This window comes from Xyrauchen texanus, chromosome 14 (genome assembly GCF_025860055.1).
Source record: "Xyrauchen texanus isolate HMW12.3.18 chromosome 14, RBS_HiC_50CHRs, whole genome shotgun sequence".
NCBI classification, from domain to species: Eukaryota; Metazoa; Chordata; class Actinopteri; order Cypriniformes; family Catostomidae; genus Xyrauchen; species Xyrauchen texanus.
Window position 1 is genome coordinate 28,232,884 of NC_068289.1, and position 20,303 is coordinate 28,253,186.

The following is a 20,303-nucleotide window of genomic DNA, read 5'->3' on the forward strand; positions in this document are numbered from 1 at the left end:
GTTATCAAACCTGAACAATTAAAAATATTACTCCCTTCAATATTTGAAATAGAGTAATAGCAATAGAATAAAAACTGCTGAAATGTCCATTAATAACTCTAAACATGCAAAATTGTGATTCCCAAATGCCCTGTTACTGCATTAAACATCAAAATGCATCCATCTCCTTCGTATAAACTTTCAGACAGCGCATTCAATTAGAACATTTAAATAATTCTATATTTTTCACAAGTTGCTTTGGTCTGGCTAAAGAAAATGAAATGGCCTTTTACATGCTTTGGATTAAACACAAAATGAAGAAAATAATAGATTTGAGAATTCTCTCCAGGCAGAAGGCAGGGCTGGGGAAGTGTTGGAGAGGGTGATAATGACATTAAAACCACGGTGGAAATCACTGGGCTGCACATTCCCTGCTGGATCCGCCTGGAAAGGAGGTGCTGTGTAAGTCTCTCCCATAGATAGAGAAAGCCTGTGAATCAAAGTAATTAGCATGATTATATGAATTTACAGGTCAGACCTTAGGTGTGATGGGCGGGAGGGGGTTGGAGAGGAGGAGTTTTGTGTGGGTCTTAGGGGGATGGAGTTTGTGAATTGGTTTGTGTGTGTGGTTGATGCGTTCTCATCTCATGTTTCTTGTGACTGATTGTGTACTTTGTCTCGACTGACGCCTCTGCCATCTTGGCATGTTTATTATAATATTATCACAGTATATGTTGTTCCACAGAACATTTTTCACCATAGAGACATATCGGCTCAGTCTGGATGCATCTAATCCCCCAGCATGCCACGGTTCCTCTAGCCTCTTTAGATATCATTTGAGTTAGATTGGTCCTGAATCTCTCCGACTGAGTGAAAATCCACATTGTCTATTTGCACCGCCGCTGCATTGCCGTTCAGATGCTTGGTATGCTTAATATGTCACTCGTCTTGATTAGAATCCAAAGCTCTCTAACGTGTGCAGCAAAGGTCTCAGGCTGTGGAAAACATTTTTATAAAATAATCCATTAATGCAGAGGGGTGCAACTAAATTAGTTACCAATTTGCTGAGCATGAATTAATGAACAGAGCTTCTCCCGGCTCCCAGAGTTGTAATTTTCATAATAACCTCAGACCTTTATTTGGCAGGTTGTTTAGTTTTTTCGTTTGAAGGTTTTCATTAGTCTAATGAGGACTGTGCAAGGGCGAGCAGTCAGCACAATTTACATGAGGAAGCTATCATAATAAATGAGGCAATTTGAATAACATGCGCAGGTTTATGCTGCGAGATGAGAAAGATTGTAGTGCCGGATCTAGAGGTAACCAATACATTAGAACAGCTAATAACCAAAGTAATCCCAATAAAAGCCTTAAGTGAAGGGAATAAAATTAATGATAGATATATTGAACTGTAATGATATGATACATGATGCATTAGATTAATAAAATAAATGTGCCCCATTGTTAAAGAGGAGGAGTTCGTCTGGACTGGCCTGTTTTTGTTTATGGCAGCCTTTTTAATTAGGGTTGTTCATTGGATCAGTTTGTTTAGACAAATGAGATTACATTCCAATGGTTTAATGATATTTCTCCACTCGTTTGATCTTTATGGTCGTGGCAGAGCATTAAATTAATGCCACGCAGCCTCTGTCTTTTTTGCCAGGCTATCCATGCCATCAGATTTGCAGGCAACTCACTCTGAAGAAAAAAAGGAAAACTAGCTTGCATTTATTATACATTTTAGACTAATTAAGTTGTTTCACAAATGGAATCTGTCAGAATTGTTTTTGACAAGCCTCACTCTCGTGAAACAGCAGGTAGTTGACAAACAAGGAAATTTGAAAGGCTCTAAAGCCTTTGGCATTAAACTCATTTTGGACATCAAACATTTAACATGGTTTCTCTCCTTGGGGGAGCTGCTCTTGAATACATCCACATATGGGCGGTAGCTTTAGCTAAGCGCTATCCAATAACAATACTAGAAGAGTAATTTATGGGATAATAACTGCAAATAATTTCTGTTGCCCAAGACAATGGTAGACGTTTATTTTACCAAATGAAAACAGCTAGCACATTCATTATTCATACATTATTGATCATTACAGATAATTCAGATCTGATGACACTGATGAGTGCCAACCTAATGTTGGTGCCCCATGGCATGTGATTAGTAATGCAAAACGTCATGGTTACTGTTGTAACCTCCGTTCCCCGAGGTGGGGAATGAGATGTTGTGTCGAATGAAGTGACACAAGGGATCTTCCTGGGACGCCAAACGTACCTCTGAACTTGAGAAAAGGCCAATGTCAATTTGGTAGATAGAATTTGCATAAAGGGAATCAGGGCAGCGAGTGTCAGGAGTGTCAGTCAGGATTTTACACTGAGGAGCCGAAAATAAGGTACAGCCGTTTACAGTGGTAGGTCTAGTGCTGTGGCAGGAGGGACACAATGTCTTGTTCCCTCCCTCGGGTAACGGAGGTTACAACAGTAACCATGACGTTCCCCTTCTGTCACTCACTCAACGCTGTGTCGAATGAAGTGACACAAGGGGTCCCATCTAAAAATGCCATGCACTGACCGTGTTACGTCTACAGCTATTGAGGCAACTGTGTCGGCTGCACGTAGCCCCCCCAACGCCCCCAAGAGATGTGACATACAGACCTTAGGTTCCCCGTATCCCTGAGGGGGGGAATAGGTGCTAGATGAGTATCATGGGAGCAAGCCCGGCTATAGGACGTGAGCTGCTGGAGCTACCTTAACGCTATCAGATGTATTGGGGAATGCAGTCTTTTCCGGTCCTATTCTTTCAGGGGGAAAAGACCCTGCGGAGGCCACATCCTGCCCAATCTAGGGGGAGGTAACATCTGGCAAATACACCACGAGGGTTGTGAAGCCGTACGTATGGTGCAGTGGTAGGTCCAGCCAAATGAAGTTGGACTCTACAAGCACTGCGACCGGGGCAGCGGGGCTGCCCAAGGGAAACGCGTGTCTGCTGACAGGGGGACCGTACTGCGGGAAATATATCACGGGAAGCCCGTGGAGCCCCACCTGAGTATAGAGCACCTGTGACTCGTAGTGGGTCTGGACGTGAATTGCTCCGACTGAATTCGCCGGCCAGAAGGCTAGGTAGGAGAACATCCAGGGAGCAACGCTTAGTGGCTAATCTGGGATAGAAGGCGCACTGGATAAACTTGGTGAAGGTCACTGTATGCAAGTAGAACACCCGGTTGGTTGTGCTGCGTTACCGAGTTTTATCGGCTCGGACCTGACAAAACACAGGATGAGACCGACTCAACCCTGAGATTGTAGAATCTGGCGAAGGTATTGGGTGTTGCCCAGCCCGCTGCTCTGCAGATGTCTACTAGGGAGGTGCCGTTGGCCAGTGCCCACGAGTATGCCACACTTCTCGTCGAACCTGCAAGGGGGTGGGCACGGCCTGGGTCTGGTAGGCCAGAGAGATGACGTCAACGGCCCAGTGAGTTAACCTCTGTTTGGAGATGGCGTTCCCTTTCCACCGTCCGCCGAAGCATACAAAGAGCTTCTCAGAAAATCTGAGCTCTGCGTGCGGTCCAAATAGATACGCAAAGCACGTTCCGGACACAGCAATGAGAAGGCTGGGTCTGCCTCCTCCCAGGGCAGTTTTCTTGCAGGTTCACAACCGGGTCCCTGAAGGGGGTCGTAGGAACCTTGGGCACGTAGCCTGGTCGCGGCCTCAGGATAACGTGAGAATGTGCTGGACCGAACTCCAGGCAGGTGTCGCTGACAGAGAACGCTTGCAGGTCCCCAACCCTCTTGATGGAGACTAACACGATCAGGATGGCTGTCTTCAGGGAGAGGGCCTTGAGCTCAACTGAAGGCCTGATAGGTCTCTGAAGGCCTGAGAGGACAACTGAGAAATACCAGGAGGGGAACAGGCTAGGCCGGGTAGGGTTCAGTCTCTGGCCACCTTTCAGGAACCTGATAATCAAGTCATGCTTACCTAGGGACCTGCCATCTACTGCGTCATGGTGGGCTGCAATAGCAGCTACCTACACCTTCCAGCCTCTCCTGCAAGAATGAAAGCACTGACCGAGGTCTTGGCGCAGGTGCCAGAGGGTCCCCGTCCCTGAGAAAGAAGGTCCTTCCTCAGGGGAATTTCCAGGGATGTGCTGTCGCGAGGAGCGTAAGATCCGAGAATCAGTTCCGGGTGGGCCAGTAAGGGGCCACCAGGATGACCTGTTTCTCGTCCTCCCTGATCTTGCACAGCACCAGTGCAAGAAGGCTCACTGGGGAAAATGCATACTTGCGTACTGTGGGGTTGATCCTCCACTCTCCACTGGGTGAAACCTGCCATGACAGCGCATCCGCCATCGTGTTGCTTTTGCCAGGGATGTGAGTGGCTCGCAGCAACCTGAGTCGCGGCTGACTCCAAATGAGGAGATGGCGGGCGAGTTGTGACATATGATGAGAGCGCACGCCGCCTTGTCGATTTATGTACACTACCGTCGCATAGCTGTCTGAACAGATCAAGAAGTGCTTGCCCAGGATTAGTGGGAGAAACCTCCGTAGGGCAAGAGATACATCCAGCAACTCTAGGCAGTTGATCTCATATGCAGTCTGAGGATGCCATATGCCCCAGGAGCCTCTGGAATTGTTTTAGAGGAACTGCTGTGCCGGGCTCGAAGAGAGCGAGGCATTTTAGCACTGACTGAGCTCGCTCGTTTGTGAGGTGCGCTGTCATTGAGACTGAGTCTAACTCCATGCTGAGAAAAGAGATGCTCTGAACCGGGGCAAGCTTGCTCTTTTCCCAGTTGACCTGAAGACCTAGACGGCTGAGATGCCTGAGCACTTGGTCCCTGTGAGAGCATAGTAAGTCTCGAGAGTGAGCAAGGATGAGGCAGTCATCGAGGTAGTTGAGTATGCAGATGGCCACTTCCCTTAGTGTGGCAAGAGCTGCCTCTGCGACCTTCGTGAAGATGCAAAGGGGCAGGGACAGGTCGAATGGGAGGACCATGTACTGATATGCCTGGCCGTCGAATGCGATCCGTAGGGAGGGTAGGTGTTGAGGTAAGATGGACGCGTGGAAGTACGCGTCCTGCAGGTCTACCGCCACGAACCAATCTAGCTGTCGAACACAGTAAGCATGTGTTTCTGCATGAGCATTTTGAATGGGAGTCTGTGCAAAGCCCGGTTGAACTCGCAGGTCCAAGATTGGTCGCAACCAGCCACCTTTTTGGCTAGGGTGAAGTAAGGCGGTAGAGACCCTTCTTCATCTCGGATGGAGGGACAGGCTCTATCGGGTCCTTAAGAAGCAGAGTCATGATATCTGTTCTCGTAAAGTGCTGGCTTTTTCTCTGCGTATGGAGGTGGAGCGAATACCGGCAAAATGAGGCGGGAGCCGGGCGAACTGTGTCACGTAGCCGATTCGGATGGTCCTGGCCAACCAGCCTGACGGGTTGGGCAGCGAATGCCGCTCGTTCAAACTTCGTTTGAGGGGCACTAACTTGATTGCTTTTGACGTACCGGGCGGGGCTTAAAGGCGGGGGGGGGGAAGCAGGTAATAGCATGTTGGGAGGCAGAAGAGGGTCCCGAGGCTTGGGTGCTGAAAAAAGACTCAAAGCACTTACCTTGCTCCGTGCACCCGGCAGGAAGTGGGTTAGAGACCGAGGAAGAGGTCCCAGAGAGGCGTCTTCGGAACTCGTCAGCGCTGGCCTGCCAGGGCTGAGCAGTCATGTGTCCGGAGGCATGAGAGCTCTATCCGGGGAGCAGGGACTGTAGTGTTTTAGGGCCAGGGTGCCGTGAGAACGGCGTGCACTTGCTGGATGACCCAGGGTGTGAGGAAATCACTCTTTATTGAGAATGTGGGTGCAAATGAAACAAGGATTCTCCAGGCGGCCCTCCACCGGGGAACGGAGTTGTCTTGGTACCAGCCTGTCATCCCCAAATCGCCTTCATTGCCAGCTGGGTCGTCCTCAATCCCGTGGGAAGAAGGAACAACATGGGAGAGGCTGAAGTGGCTTTCTCTCATGAGAAAAGAAAGCCACGACCGCATTGTTGCCATGGCTATGTTCTCGCACTGAGAACACGAACCATTCATAAAACGCTGCCTGCGTGTGATCGCACCCCAGGCACGCGAGGCAGCTTTTATGACTGTCAGAAGTGGAGAGAAATCAACCGCATCCAGGAACTACACAGAGGCGGAAAGACATCTTTAAAAAGACACGTCCTGAAAATGACGTCAATGCCTGCGTTGTATTGCACTTTTTTGAGTGGGAACTCAAACTCTTTTAGAGGAAATAAACTCTTTTTAGGAGGAGAAACACTCTTTCAGGCAATGAAAGCGCTGTCGAAGCACCCAGGGGCGTGGACTGCACAGCGTGCAGAGAGAGAGAACGCCAGCTGGAAACGTGCCGTAGATCCAACAGCAGTGCTTATCGCCAGTAGAGGTGGAACAGTGGTGAACTCAGCTTGTTGTAGCACAACCGTTCGGCTCCGAAGAATAATTCTGACTGACACTCGCTTCCCCGCTTTCCTTTATACCCGTATGTCCGGGGCAGGGCATACAAATTCTGTCTGCCAAGATGACACTGGCCTTTTCTCAAGGTCGGAGGTACATTTGGTGTCCCAGGAAGACCCCTTGTGTCACTTCATTCGACACAACGTCGAGTGAGTGACAGAAGGGGAATCTGATTTGTGTAAAGGAACTTCAAATAATAAAAATGTACAGTACTGTACAAAAGTCTTTGGCACATAAGATGTTTCACAAAAACATTCTTAAGATGGTTATTTATATCTTCAGCTTTAGTGTGTTAATAGGAAATATGCATTTTAGACCTCCAAACATTACTTTTGTAAATAGAATAGGATTCTGTAGAAGAACAGGCTGCAATACATGTCATGTCCCACACAATGCTCCCAACTGAACATTGAGTTAGTCTGGGATTACATGAAGAGACTGAAGCAATTGAGAGCCTAGAAGATCAGACCTGTGGTGAATTCTCCAAGAAGCTTGGAACATTCTATCTGCCAACAACCAAGAAAACTGTGTTCAGGTGTACCTAGGAGAATTGGTGCTGTTTTGAAGGCAAAGATGGACACATCAAATATTGATTTAGCTTTATGTTTACTGGACTTTGTATGGTGTTGCAAAACTTTTGCACAGTACAGTACATTCTTTTTTCAATACTTGATTGTACAACATTCTTTAATACTGTAATTGTAAAACACTTTACATAAAGATTATATTCCATAACATTAGTAAATGTGTTTCTTGTCATGAACTAACAATAAACAATTATTTGTTACAGCATTTATTAATCTTGGTTCATATACATTTTTAAATATAAAATTTTTCATCAATATGTTAGTAAATGATGCATTAATTAATGTTAACCTATACAACTTTCAATGTTAAAATTGTGTTAGTATAAGTTGAATTTAACATTAACCAAGATGAATAAGTGCTGTAAATGTACAGTTCATTGTTAGTTTATGTTAGGTATCTTATGTTAATGAATACAGCCTAATGTGTTGTAACCTTAAACATTACAAATAATGCTTCAACGAGTTATATAACCACAGAAAGAAAAAAAAAGAGTTTACTGTATAAATCTATGGGACTATGGTACGCATCACTTCTTATTGAAGATTATAACTACAAATGATTCTGGTGTCTGATCACCAAAAGACTAGTATATATATGATTATTACCCTTTTCCCCTTTTGTAGTTACCACGGTATTCAAATACATAAACGACCACATCCTCATCACAAGCTTATTGTGTGACATTGAAGGAACACCGTACCATCACAGAGTCTCTCTATTGACAGTATATCATGACTTTGGTTATACAAGTGATTGATGAATACACCCCCTCCTCTGAATTCAGCATTAAATGTGCGTAGAATAATCGGATCTGATTTGGCCAAACAGACAAGCGCAGAGATGTAGTCGTATGAATAATGAAGCATGGCAGCCGCAGTATCACTCCAATAATTTGCCAGCTGGTCAGTGAATGGCAAAGCATGTGTTAGCCATTATATAGTTTCATCATAAAATACCACATCCTTAAAAACATCAAAAGACACTGAATAAAAGTTCTTCTCTTTTAAAAACTCAAATCAAAGAGAAAAATGTACACCTTGAAATTAAAAGAAAGGATGTTTCAGAAACCAGGCATTCCTACTTTTGGGGTTAGTTAGTCCTAAGAGTTTCTGACAGCATGTAACATTGTTGTATTGCAGTTTGCAGATGGGCTAACAATGTAAGATCTTAAATTTGTCAAATTTCCTGGTATTAAATATAATCGACATGAAAAGAGTGGGGAAATCTACTGTGATGTATTTTTCCATCTGGCAGAATGAGATATTGTTCTTGCAGTGAAAGAGTGAAAACTCATTAAATTGCTTTGCTGATGTAATTGTCTTCACAAACCCAAAGGATAGAGGCTTTATTTCATTTAGAGCGTAACGCTTCAGAAATAATTGTGCTAATTTCACTAAGCATAGTGCAAATCCTGTGATCCTCTCCAGCTAAATAAAAGTCATGATGTTTGATTCATACAGTATCATATAGCGCAATCATAGACATGATTATGGGGAGGGGAGATGTTTTAAATTTTACGAGTCAGTAAATAAATTACATAAACAGAAAAGTAATACTTATTTGAAATGTTACACCAATATAGAGCACAACAGTCCTCGTAAGAATCCCATTAATTTTCTTTATAGACAAATACATTTTTAATAATAACTTATAAACATTTAAACACAGACCTGTGTCGCTGTAATGAAATATTGTGTAAAGACAGTGTGGATGTGCCTTTTTCATGTGGGTGGTCCGGGTTCGATTCCCCCTTTTGTTCCACTAGTGTTGGGTTCAAGTCCACCTTAATCGAGTCCGAGTCAAGTCCGAGTCTTTAAACAATGGAGTCCGGGTCGATTTTTTTGTCCAAAAGGGGCAGAGTCGAGTCGGAGTCTGAGTCCGAATGAATCTGTTAAAGAATCTGAATTAAAATTGTAACCGTAAACTCAACATCAATATTTTAAGCTTATTTTAACCTTCACAACTAAGATAAACAATTTATCAATATAAATGCAAAATAAAGAAATTATTTGTATCCTGCTGAACATATTTCGATGTGGTTTCAGAATGAAAGAATATGCTTTAGGTGTATGAAGACAAAACTGTCCTTCAACACACTTCTCATTGCATTGTGTTGACATTTCAATTATTTTTGCTTTTCCCCTCCACTAAAACATACACCAAAGAAAGTGAAAGTCAGTTATTATTATTTCAATTTTAGTTTAGTTTTATTTCTACTTCATTTTTAATTTGTTCATTAAATTTAGTTTAGTTTTATCTAAAATGATGGGTGAAATACATTTAATGTAATGAATTAATAAATTTTATGTGTTTAATACATTTAATAAATGGTAATATTAAAACATTTAATAATGCCTATAAAATTAAATACAACAGCATAACATAAAATCAGAAAAGATCAGATACCATTAAAAAATATTTATATACTACATACTACACTTCACACGTTTCAGTCCTCCTGCTGTATCCAGGTTTTGCCTATTACCCTTAAGTCAAGATAACATTTTTGACAAACTCACCTTGGGCTGACGTTTCTTTTCACATTATGTTTAGTATGGGTAATAGGTGAATAGAGACTTCTCTCCTCACTTTTGTTCTTAATTGTATTTTCAGATTTTGTTTACCATTGAAACGCAAGTGCCAGCTTTACAGATCACAAAGAGGTTGCGCTACAAATATGAGACGGACTGAGTTGTACAACTGTATTTCATCCGTCATATTAGTTGAAATGTCCCTGATACATAGTAAAATGTATTTAGTCTCAATAGAGTCAACATATTCACTAAGAAATGACTGCGTAGTAAGTGTGAGATAAAATGTGTTCTATTTAATAATTTGCAGAGATGGGGAACGTATTTTTTAAGGTGTACTTACGTTATTGATATATCTGGATGAGAGCGGCAGAGCAATGGTCTGGTGAATGGCGATCTCTTGCCTGCACACACATACAGCACAGGCCCGCGGGTGAGAGAGATCGAAAAGTACTCTGAAAGAGTGCTTGAATAATCACACTTAACGACATACATGTGTGAAAACCGAATCAAATACACAGAATGTATGATAGTACTAACTGTAGAGACCACATCATTATGAATACTAAGCCAAATCCTGGACATTTATAGGCAAATTTTTAATTCTGGCTGGATGCTTTTTTCAGGTCCATAAAAGAGGACATGTCCATGAAAAAGAGGATGTATGGTCACCCTATGTTATGTTCTTTGTATTGCTTGTTTGTTTGTCATTGCATTACAAATGCCATGGACTCGACTGGACTCTGAAAAAAATCCCTAGTCCGAGACGCTCAAGTCCGAGTCAAGTTCAAGTAAAAATGCACTGGAGTCTGTGATATGTCCAAGTCCATTAAAATTGGACTCTTGACTCAAACTTGAGTCCGAACTCGAGTATCCCTTGATGACCCCTCGAGTTTTCCCATCCTGCTCTCTGTTTTACTCTTAATATTTCTTTTAATTCTACTTATAATGAAAAAAATTATATATAGGTTGATTGGCTCACAGTGATTTGGTCATGGTGACGGTTGGGGAAAAAGGTTTGATATGGGTAAAATTATCCATGGTTTTACTATAGTAATATTGTACTAACAATGCTTTTTTTGGCATAAGCCATAGTTTTATTGCAATTAACCATGGTGTTACTATAGTAATATAGTAACCATGTTTAATTTTGTGGTTTACTATAATGTTACTACAAAATACCATGGCGATACTATGGTCACTGTAGAAAACCTTGGTTCTCTTACGAGAGGTTCTCTCGTATTGCGTAAGCTAGCTTACGGGAAAGATTCATCTTTTCTGAGATATTGAAGCCAAAAAATTATCATTAATTTTGTATCCATTGTCAACACAGTGCAGCAGCTGCATACCTAGAGCGGGCTAGCTAGCGAGCTCATTGGTTGCTCTGCTGCAGCCTATAGACGAAGAGTGAACTAGCGTCCAATGACAGGCGCTCGCGCTGTCACTGTATCAAAGCCCGCCAGAATGGGCGTGGCTAGAGTGCATATAAGCGTAAGTTCGTAGGCTGGAACCCTGATTTTCATCTATTCAGCGAAGCTCTTCGCATCTCTGAACTGCAGAAGCCACGTCGCCGTTCGAGGGGCATCTAGCAAGCTTGGACAGCGCTCGAAGAAGCCGGCCGTCTTCGCCACCTTCAGCCATCCTGCGAGCTACACCATCCGGCGATGTATCCTTTTTAGAGCAAGCAAGTTCCTCAGCGAACTTCACAAAAAGAGCAACGAGCGTCTTTTTTAAGATGCCTCGCACCACATGCGCCTCATGCCGCGCCCCTCTCAGCGCCGGAGACCGCCACCTCATCTGCAGTCTCTGCCTGGGACTGGAACATGCAGAGCTCGCCCTCGCTGACGGCAGATGCGACCTCTGCGAGGAGCTTCCGATGTCGACCCTGCGGGCTCGACTCGAAGCACTCAAAACCAAAGCCACCGCGCTGCCTTTTGTTTCGCCGTGCAGAAAGAAGCGCAGCTCCCAAAGGCTGCCGGAACCGGTGTTAGAAGCGACTACCTCGCCGGAGCCTCTCCCTCGAGCCTCGCTTTCACCCTCCTCGCCCCCCCGGGACGCGCTGTTGCCGCCGAGCGGCCACACTGTTGCCATCTCGGATGACGAGGCGGAGGATAAGGGCTGCTGTTCCATCATGGCTTCGGACAGCGAGGAGTGGTCAGGCTCCCAAGCCTCCTCCTCGGCCCAGGCATCCAGCAGGACCCGCGCCGGAGTCGAGGAAGAACTAACGCGCCTCCTCACAAAGGCCGTCGACCGCCTCGGGCTCCAGTGGTCACCGCCCTCTGAGCAGGCTCCCAACAGACTCGACGGCTGCTTTCTTCAGAGCCGTCGCCGCGGGGTGCCCGGGCTGCTCCCTTCCTGCTGGAACTCCACGCCGAGCTCTCTAAATCGTGGAACGCGCCTCTCTCGGCCAGGAACCGATCACATGTCTCCATGGATTCGGTGGACGGCGCAACCGAGAGGGGCTACTCTTCCATCCCCCCGGTCGAGGATTCAGTAGCAGCACACCTTTGCCCGCCCTCCGTGAGATGGCGGTCTAAGCCAGTGCTCCCGTCTAAGGCTTGCAGAACTACTTCCGCCTGTGTTGGCCGCGCCTATGCCGCCACCGGCCAAGCCGCATCTGCTCTGCATTCCATGGCCTTTTTACAGATCATCCAAGTGGACCTTCTTCGAGAGTGGGATGAGAAAGGCAGGCACCCAGAGGCTGTTTCAGATGTAAGGAGCGCAACGGATCTCGCCCTTCGCGCCACCAAAGCTGCAGCTCAAGCCCTAGGGAAGTGCATGGCCGCGCTGACTGTGACCGAGAGACACCTATGGCTAACGCTAGCCGACATGGGAGAAGCTGAACGCTCCACGTTGCTCAACGCGCCGCTCTCTCCGTCCGGTCTCTTCGGTTCCGCGGTGAGTGGCATTGTTGACCGTTTCTCGGAAGTCCAGAAAGCCACCCAAGCCATGAATCTCTTCCTGCCTCGTCGCGCTAGCTCCTCTGCAGGCCGCCCACGTGACCAGCCTCCTGCACGAGCCTCTTCACAGCGCCCAGCTCAGCAAAGCCAGACTTCTCAGCGTCGACAGGGTGGCCGCCCTAGAACGTGCTCAGACAGCCGCCACAGACCGCCGCCCCCCCGCGGGCCTCGGCCTAAGATTGCGCTGAAACCTGAGCAACCGAAGTCCTCCTAGCTTTGTTAAGGAAACGACGGCTCAGTCCCGCCACGGCCGGACCACCGTCAAAGCTTTGCCCCCTGTCAGTCCCCTTCTCTCAGGCTACTGCAGTGGTGGATTCAGCAGCCAACAAGCCGGTGATACTGCCCGCTTGCCTGCACTCAAATGCCGTTTTCACGGCGACCCAAAGAAAGCTTGTGAAAAGCAAACATGCCTTATGTGTAGAAAATGTGCCCACAATCCAGTGTTCACCCCTACACACAAGCATTACACTTCCCGTGTCCCTATCAGAGCCCACTCACATAAAGCAGGCACAGCCAGCTCGAGTGTTAGAGTCAATAAACGCGCCCACGAATCCGTGCTCGCTCCTTCTCTGCCCGCTCTGTCACACGGCCAGCAAACACCTCTCTGTATGTAAGTCCCATGCCCGTGACTATGCTCGCGCATCACTTCACAGATGTGACTCTTTCCCCATTCACCTCAATCGGGAAGTCACTCACAGAACAGCCTGTCCCTGCTGTCTGTGAGCAGTCATGCATAAGCACAGTAAGCGCGCTCACACATTCTGTTCAGCTCGCTGTGTGCGGCAATCAGGGCGACTTGGCCATTCACCCTCTAGCGTTACGCTTCAAAGCGTGGAAAGCTATCCCAGGGATATCCAAATGGGTGTTAAGCACAATAAAACAGGGCTATTTGCTACAGTTCGATCGCCGCCCTCCCGCTTCAGAGCTGGCTCGAAACTACTGTGAACACGGAAGCAGCCTGCATGCTTCGTTCAGAAATAGCAAACCTTCTGTGCAAAAGGGCCATAGAGAGAGTGCCACATTCTCTGAGCGAGTCGGGGTTTTACAGCCGTTATTTTCTTGTCCCCAAGAAAGACCAATATTTGATCTCAGGGTTTTGAACAAGGTGCTCGCAAAAAGACCGTTCAAAATGCTTACAATCAGGAAACTCCTCGCGCATGTGCACCAGGGGGACTGGTTTATTTCTCTCGATCTGAAAGATGCCTACTTTCAGATTCAGATAAATCCCCGTCACAGGCCATTCTTGAGATTCGCCTTCGACGGCCAGGTTTATCAATACACCGTCCTTCCGTTCGGCCTGTCATTAGCACCCCGTACTTTCACGAAGTGCATGGATGCGGCGCTCGCACCCCTGCGGAGTCAGGGCTTGCAAATTCTGAACTATTTGGACGATTGGCTGATTTTGGCACAGTCACATACGGAGCTTCTGTCTCACTGGACAGTTCTCCTCAGTCATCTGAACAGTTTGGGTCTTGCAGTCAATTGGACCAAGAGCTCACTACAGCCCAGTCAGGCAGTTTCCTTCCTTGGAATAGAACTAGACTCCATGGCGATGACGGCTCGCTTATCTACACAGCGCGCGCGCCGTGTTCAGCGACTAGCCGCGTCTTTTCAGATGAACAGCCTCACGCCTCTGAAAAAATTTCAGAGAATGCTAGGTTACATGGCCTCAGCCGCAGCAGTACTTCAGCTGGGTTTACTGTGCATGCGCCCGCTTCAGCATTGGCTAAACACCCGCGCATCTCGCCGGGCTTGGGCCACGGGCCGCCAGCCGATCAGAGTGACTCAGACCTGTATCTCAGCTCTGCAGCCCTGGGCAGTGGCCGAATGGTATCTGCGGGGAGTGACGATGGGAGCTGTATCTCGCCGAAAAGTCATCTCGACAGACGCGTCCAACACGGGTTGGGGCGCGGTCTGCGGGGGCTCTCCGGTTTTTGGCCTATGGTCAGTTCAGGAAAAGCTCCTTCACATAAATTGTCTGGAAATGATAGCGGTCGAGTACGGCTGCGTGCGCTTCCTCCCGGTCATTCAGGGTCACCACGTCCTGGTCCGTTCGGACAACAGATCTGTGGTATCCTATCTAAACCGTAAGGGCGGTGTCAGATCCAGGAACCTCTTCCATCTGACAAAACGCATACTGAGTTGGTCCCAGTGCCACCTGCGCTCGCTGAAGGCGACGCACGTGCCAGGCCACCTGAACGACGGCCCAGACAGACTGTCCAGAGACAATATTTTCCCAGGGGAATGGTCCCTGCACGCTCAAACAGTCCAGAAGTTATGGAGCATATTTGGCAGAGCAGAGATAGACCTCTTTGCGTCAGAAGAGAACTCTCACTGCCCAGTATTTTTCCCGAAAAGCGAGGACACGCTGGCCCAGGACTGGCCCAACCGCCCGCTTTACGCCTTCCCTCCCGTCTCGCTATTGCCACAGGTAATGCAGAGGATCAGGGAAATGCGTCACTCGGTGCTCCTCATAGCCCCGCGCTGGGAGAATCAGACATGGTTCCCGGAGCTTACGCAGCTGTCACTGACAGCCCCGTGGCCCATTCCAGTAAGAGCAGATCTCCTCTCTCAAGCTTGCGGCACGATCTGGCATCCCCACCCAGAGTGCTGGGCGCTGCACGCGTGGGTGATCAACGACTACCCGTCGCTTTGCCAGAAGGAGTAATAAACACTATCATACACGCTAGAGCCCCTTCCACAAGAAGACTCTATGCGTCCAAATGGTCTGTGTTTTCAAAATGGTGCACCGACAGAGACCTGGACCCACGGACATGTGGGGTGTCGCCGCTGCTCGTGTTTTTACAAGAGATGCTGGATAAGGGCAGATCCCCATCCACGCTCAAAGTGTACGTGGCGGCCGTCGCGGCGTTCGCTGAACCCCTGCGCGGCCAGTCACTGGGAAAAAACAAGCTGGTCATTCGCTTCCTCAGGGGAGCTAGAAGGATGAACCCCCCGCGCCCCCCATCGGTTCCTATCTGGGATCTTTCCGTAGTTCTCGAAGCTATGAAAGCCCCCCCTTTCGAACCGCTTCAATCCGTGGATTTGAAATACCTTTCACTTAAAACGTTTTTCTGACTGCCCTGTCATCAGTTAAACGTGTGGGAGACCTTCACACGCTGTCTGTCAGCGCTGCGTGTCTTGAGTTTGGACCAAGTGACTCCAAGGTCATTTTAAAGCCTAGACACGACTATGTCCCCAAGGTGATCGGTACTCCTTTCAGAGCACAAATCATTTCCCTATCGGCGCTGCCAGCATCCGATAGCGAACGCGCACCAATCTCCTTTGCCCAGTAAGAGCACTGAGATTGTATACTGCGTGCTCCGCCTCTTTCAGACGCTCTGAGCAGCTTTTCGTTTCGTTCGGAGGGTGCACCAAAGGTTTCGCTGCCTCGAAACAGACACTGTCTAGATGGATAGTGGACGCTATTGCTGCCGCGTACGCGTCAAAAGACCTACCATGCCCGTTAGGCATTAGGGTTCACTCCACTAGAGGCATGGCCTCCTCGTGGGCAAGGTCCAGCGGGATTTCCATTCACGACATATGTGTGGCAGCGGGCTGGGCTTCCCCCTCCACCTTTGTCAGATTTTACAATCTGGAAGTGCCCGCCCTGCAGGCAAAACTACTAGCGGTTTAATACGCTACAGCTCCCCTGGTGAGCTGCACTGATGGGACACATTCCACACAGACCGGCACCGCCGCTCTGTCTTTCCCTTCCCACTATGTGCTTATGTATTACACACACACTGGCCCGCACTCTTGCCGGCCAAATATTATTTCCCCACTCACAAGGGCTCCCCCGGGTCCCCCCAGCCCCGGGGCTCATGCAGTGGATGCTTGGCGTGCACGGCGTTGACAATGGGTTCCCGTAGCATAAGCTAGCTTACGCAATACGAGAGAACCTCTAGTAAGAGAACGAATCAGTTACCTAACGTAACCTCGGTTCTCTCTAGAAGAGGGAACGAGTATTGCGTAGCCGGCCGTGCTCGCGCCACGAGCGATTTTCGCTTCATTGAATGAAAACCAGGGTTCCAGCCTATGAACTTACGCTTATATGCACTCTAGCCATGCCCATTCTGGCGGGCTTTGATACAGTGACGGCGCGAGCGCCTGTCATTGGACGCAAGTTCACTCAAGTTCGTCTATAGGCTGCAGCAGTTGCCGCAGAGCAACCAATGAGCTCGCTAGCTAGCCCGCTCTAGGTATGCAGCTGCTGCACTGCGTTGACAATGGATACAAAATTAAGGATAATTTTTTGGCTTCAATATCTCAGAAAAGATGAATTTTTCCCGTAAGCTAGCTTACGCAATACTCGTTCCCTCTTCTAGAGAGAACCGAGGTTACGTAAGGTAACCGATTCGTTCATTTTTGTAAATGAAGGTTGGGGTTAGGGGTTGGTGTAGGGTGTCTGTGGGATTCTAAATAAACACAATAAACATATTGTTTAATGCCCCATACTGTAAATATATAAATGCAAATAGCATCTATCTGGCCTCTGCCTATATTTATCTATTTTTACTATACACTTTTAACAAAAAAAATTATTTGATTTCGTTATTCACAATGCTTCAAGGGCAGTGTTGGGTGTAATGTGTTACAAAGTAATCTGATTATATTTTTCTGTAATACATTACTTTAAAATTAAGGAATCTGATTACAGTTACAGACATTAATAAAATGATGTCACTTGGATTACATATTTATTGCTAAGACAATAATATGAATTAAGTAGAATGCATTTTAAAATGTATTATGTTCCTATGTTTGTACTTTTATGTGTGTTGCTGTGTCAGCTAATGAGCATGCACTTTGCAAAACCACCATGATATAGAGGACACGTATCGAGATTAGTGAGCTGCATTACTATGGACGCAGCGGAGTGTAGTTGTTTATTCAATTTGAAAACGTAATTAAAGCGTTTCAAGATTTCATGCGCTCACAATCAATCTCAGTGAGGTCTGTGTCAGCATGCTCCCAGCCCTGGCTGGAGGAGAGAGGCACGCAAGGCTGGGCCAGCAACAAAACCTCCTCAAATCTCTGCACTCTGTCCCATCCTCGTGCGCCTCCCTCACGTATCCCTCTGCCGCTGCCGCGGAAGGAAATGGGATCGGCTTCTGCCGTATATGGAAAACAGTGCTTGTTCCTGTCTGACAGAGGGATATATCACTAATAAGGTGGAAACATTTGCAGACCGCCGTCTTGAAAAAGAAGTCGCAAAGCAAGCAGCTCTTTTATTTACTTTATGTATTGTACACAATTAAAAACAGACACAATGCAATAGCATTACAGATGCGCAAGCGATAAAGGATACTCAATTTGTCCGAGCACAAGCAGGGAGGTAGAAATAATCCACTTTCTGTAAAGTTGTGTAAACACACATACTGCACATGTACACACACAAACAGAAATACTGTACATACACACATACACATGCATGATGCAACACAAAAGCAAACCTGTTTATTCACACTGAAAAGAAACCGCAAGCATTCAAATAGGGGGCCTGGGTAGCTCAGCGAGTATTGACGCCTACTACCACCCCTGGAGTCGCAAGTTCGAATCCAGGGCGTGCTGAGTGACTATAGCCAGGTCTCCTAAGCAACCAAATTGGCCCGGTTGCTAGGGAGGGTAGAGTCACATGGGGTAACCTCCTTGTGGTTTTGTGCGTGGATGCTGCAGAGAATATATTGAAGCCTCCACATGTGCTACATCTCTGCGGTAATATGCTCAACAAGCCACTTGATGAGACCTGGAGGCAACTGAGATTCATCCTCCGCCACCTTTATTGAAGGGAGTCACTACGGTGTAAATGGTAAATCACATAGCACAGTGATTTCAAAAAGTAATTTGAATAAGTAATGCATTTCTTGTAACATGTTACCACACAATAATCTCTACCCATAAATGCTGATATCTAAATATTTGGTTACTGGAGAGGGTAGCCAATTACAAAACTATTGAGAAAGGAATACAGTTACATAGTTTAATAAAAGAATAATAAAATGGATCCGGTCCAGCATGACCACTTATCACAGATTTTTCCTTAGCAAACATTTTGCCTTTCAACACAGGTATTTAACGGCACTTCTGGTCATGGTAAACTTGCATACTCTACTTTCATTGGACATACTTGCTTTCCATGCTTGTTTTCTTTTGCCTTTTTAAGTGTCCTTGTGGTTCTGGCTTCAAAAGTGAAACGGACTGAGGCTTGTGCTGACTCGGCTGACTTTTCCTAAGACAAAAGGCTGGATCATTAGCCATGGGGATCTGAAATGTGACTTGGCAGACAATCATGGTTTATGATCAAACAACTTGTCAGCATGGTCTGTCGAAATGAAGGGGTGCAAAAAAAATAATTAAATAGAGGATCAATCAAGTTTGTGAGCAGTGAAACAAATAGTGCTGATGATGCAAACATGGGCCGTCCCTCCAGGACACGGCGCTCCTTTCGGATATTTGTTCTACCTCATGAATGTTCCATTACATGATACCAAAGACTGCTAATCACATTCCACAAGAAAGACTTGCTTTTAGAAATGTTGAAAAGAGAGAGGTTCTGTCAAATCTTTGAAATGCCTTAAAAGTGACAGAATGCTTTCTCCTGCCAAGATGTAAGGCTTAGAAAGAGAGATAAATATGCTGTGGTCAGCTAAGAGTATCTTGCGAGCAGAGAAGCAAATTTAATAATGTATAATAATTCACAAGGGAAGGTGAAATCTCTTTGTCCATCACAACACACCAGGAACGTGTTATGTTATGCTTCATTTCAAAGGAAGCAAGGTGCTGCGGAGACAACTGCTCTGATAAAAAAGAGAGATGCAACTCTTGGCCTGGAGGTTTAGGGCTTCTCATTTTTGATGGTGCTTCTAAACTCTGCACTGGTTGTTCGAACATTTTCCTTTCAGTTTTTTTTTATTTTGTAGTAGAAGGGCAATTAGAATGAACTTGGATCCATATGCAATGCGGACAGTCTCTTTGTGAATTCTAAGTACATATCAGAGCATCTGCCCTTAACGGTATGCGCACTGCTGTGAACAAATCTACCCGCTTGCCCTTGGACAGACAAAATGTAACAATTAGTAAAACTGCTTCCACTGTTGCTAATTTGTGATTCAAAATGCAAAAAGCTTAATAACAACTGTCGTAATAAGGTGAGGCTGACCCTAACTTTGTGTTTATTCAGTCTTCTGCACTGTAGACATAACAATTAAAACATCAAAGATCCTTGTTTTCCATGCACAGTTTTTTTTAGTAAATAACATTTATAGGATGTTGTCAAACTGATTTACTAGACGTAACGATTTTAAAGATTCAATGCCAACATTGTAGTTTACAGACTGATGTACTGCCAACACCCCTATTAATATCATATTAATGTAATCAATCACATTTTTAATTTTTAATCTTCTGTATATTTAAGGTTTTATATCCATTCTCTGTGAATTAAATTGTTTCTAATTAAAAAGAATTGGGGGTAGAGAAAAACTGCAGGAGGACTAATTTTCCACTCTCTTGCAGCTCGAGTTGCGCGTATGAAAGGTCGCCTAAGTGTTCCAGTCACCTTGACTTTGCCGCCACAAGCCCGGAGACGCTGTTGCTTATCCCGCCTAACCCCGGCCTGTCAATTAGGTGTTTAAAAATTAATCTCTTTAACGGGAAATTCCATGCCAGCTTTCTTCCATCTGTAAATGGAGTGTTATTAATTCAAGCTGTTCAAAGCCAGTGTCATGAATAATGTTATCAAAACAGATT

General features: G+C 46.1%; 1 protein-coding gene across 7 annotated transcripts in view; it reads left to right on the forward strand.

The window, feature by feature from the left end:
• LOC127654643 (dachshund homolog 1-like) overlaps positions 1-20,303 on the forward strand; it is a 169,935-nt gene that overhangs the window by 117,110 nt on the left and 32,522 nt on the right. The gene's annotated exons all lie outside the window — the stretch shown is intronic.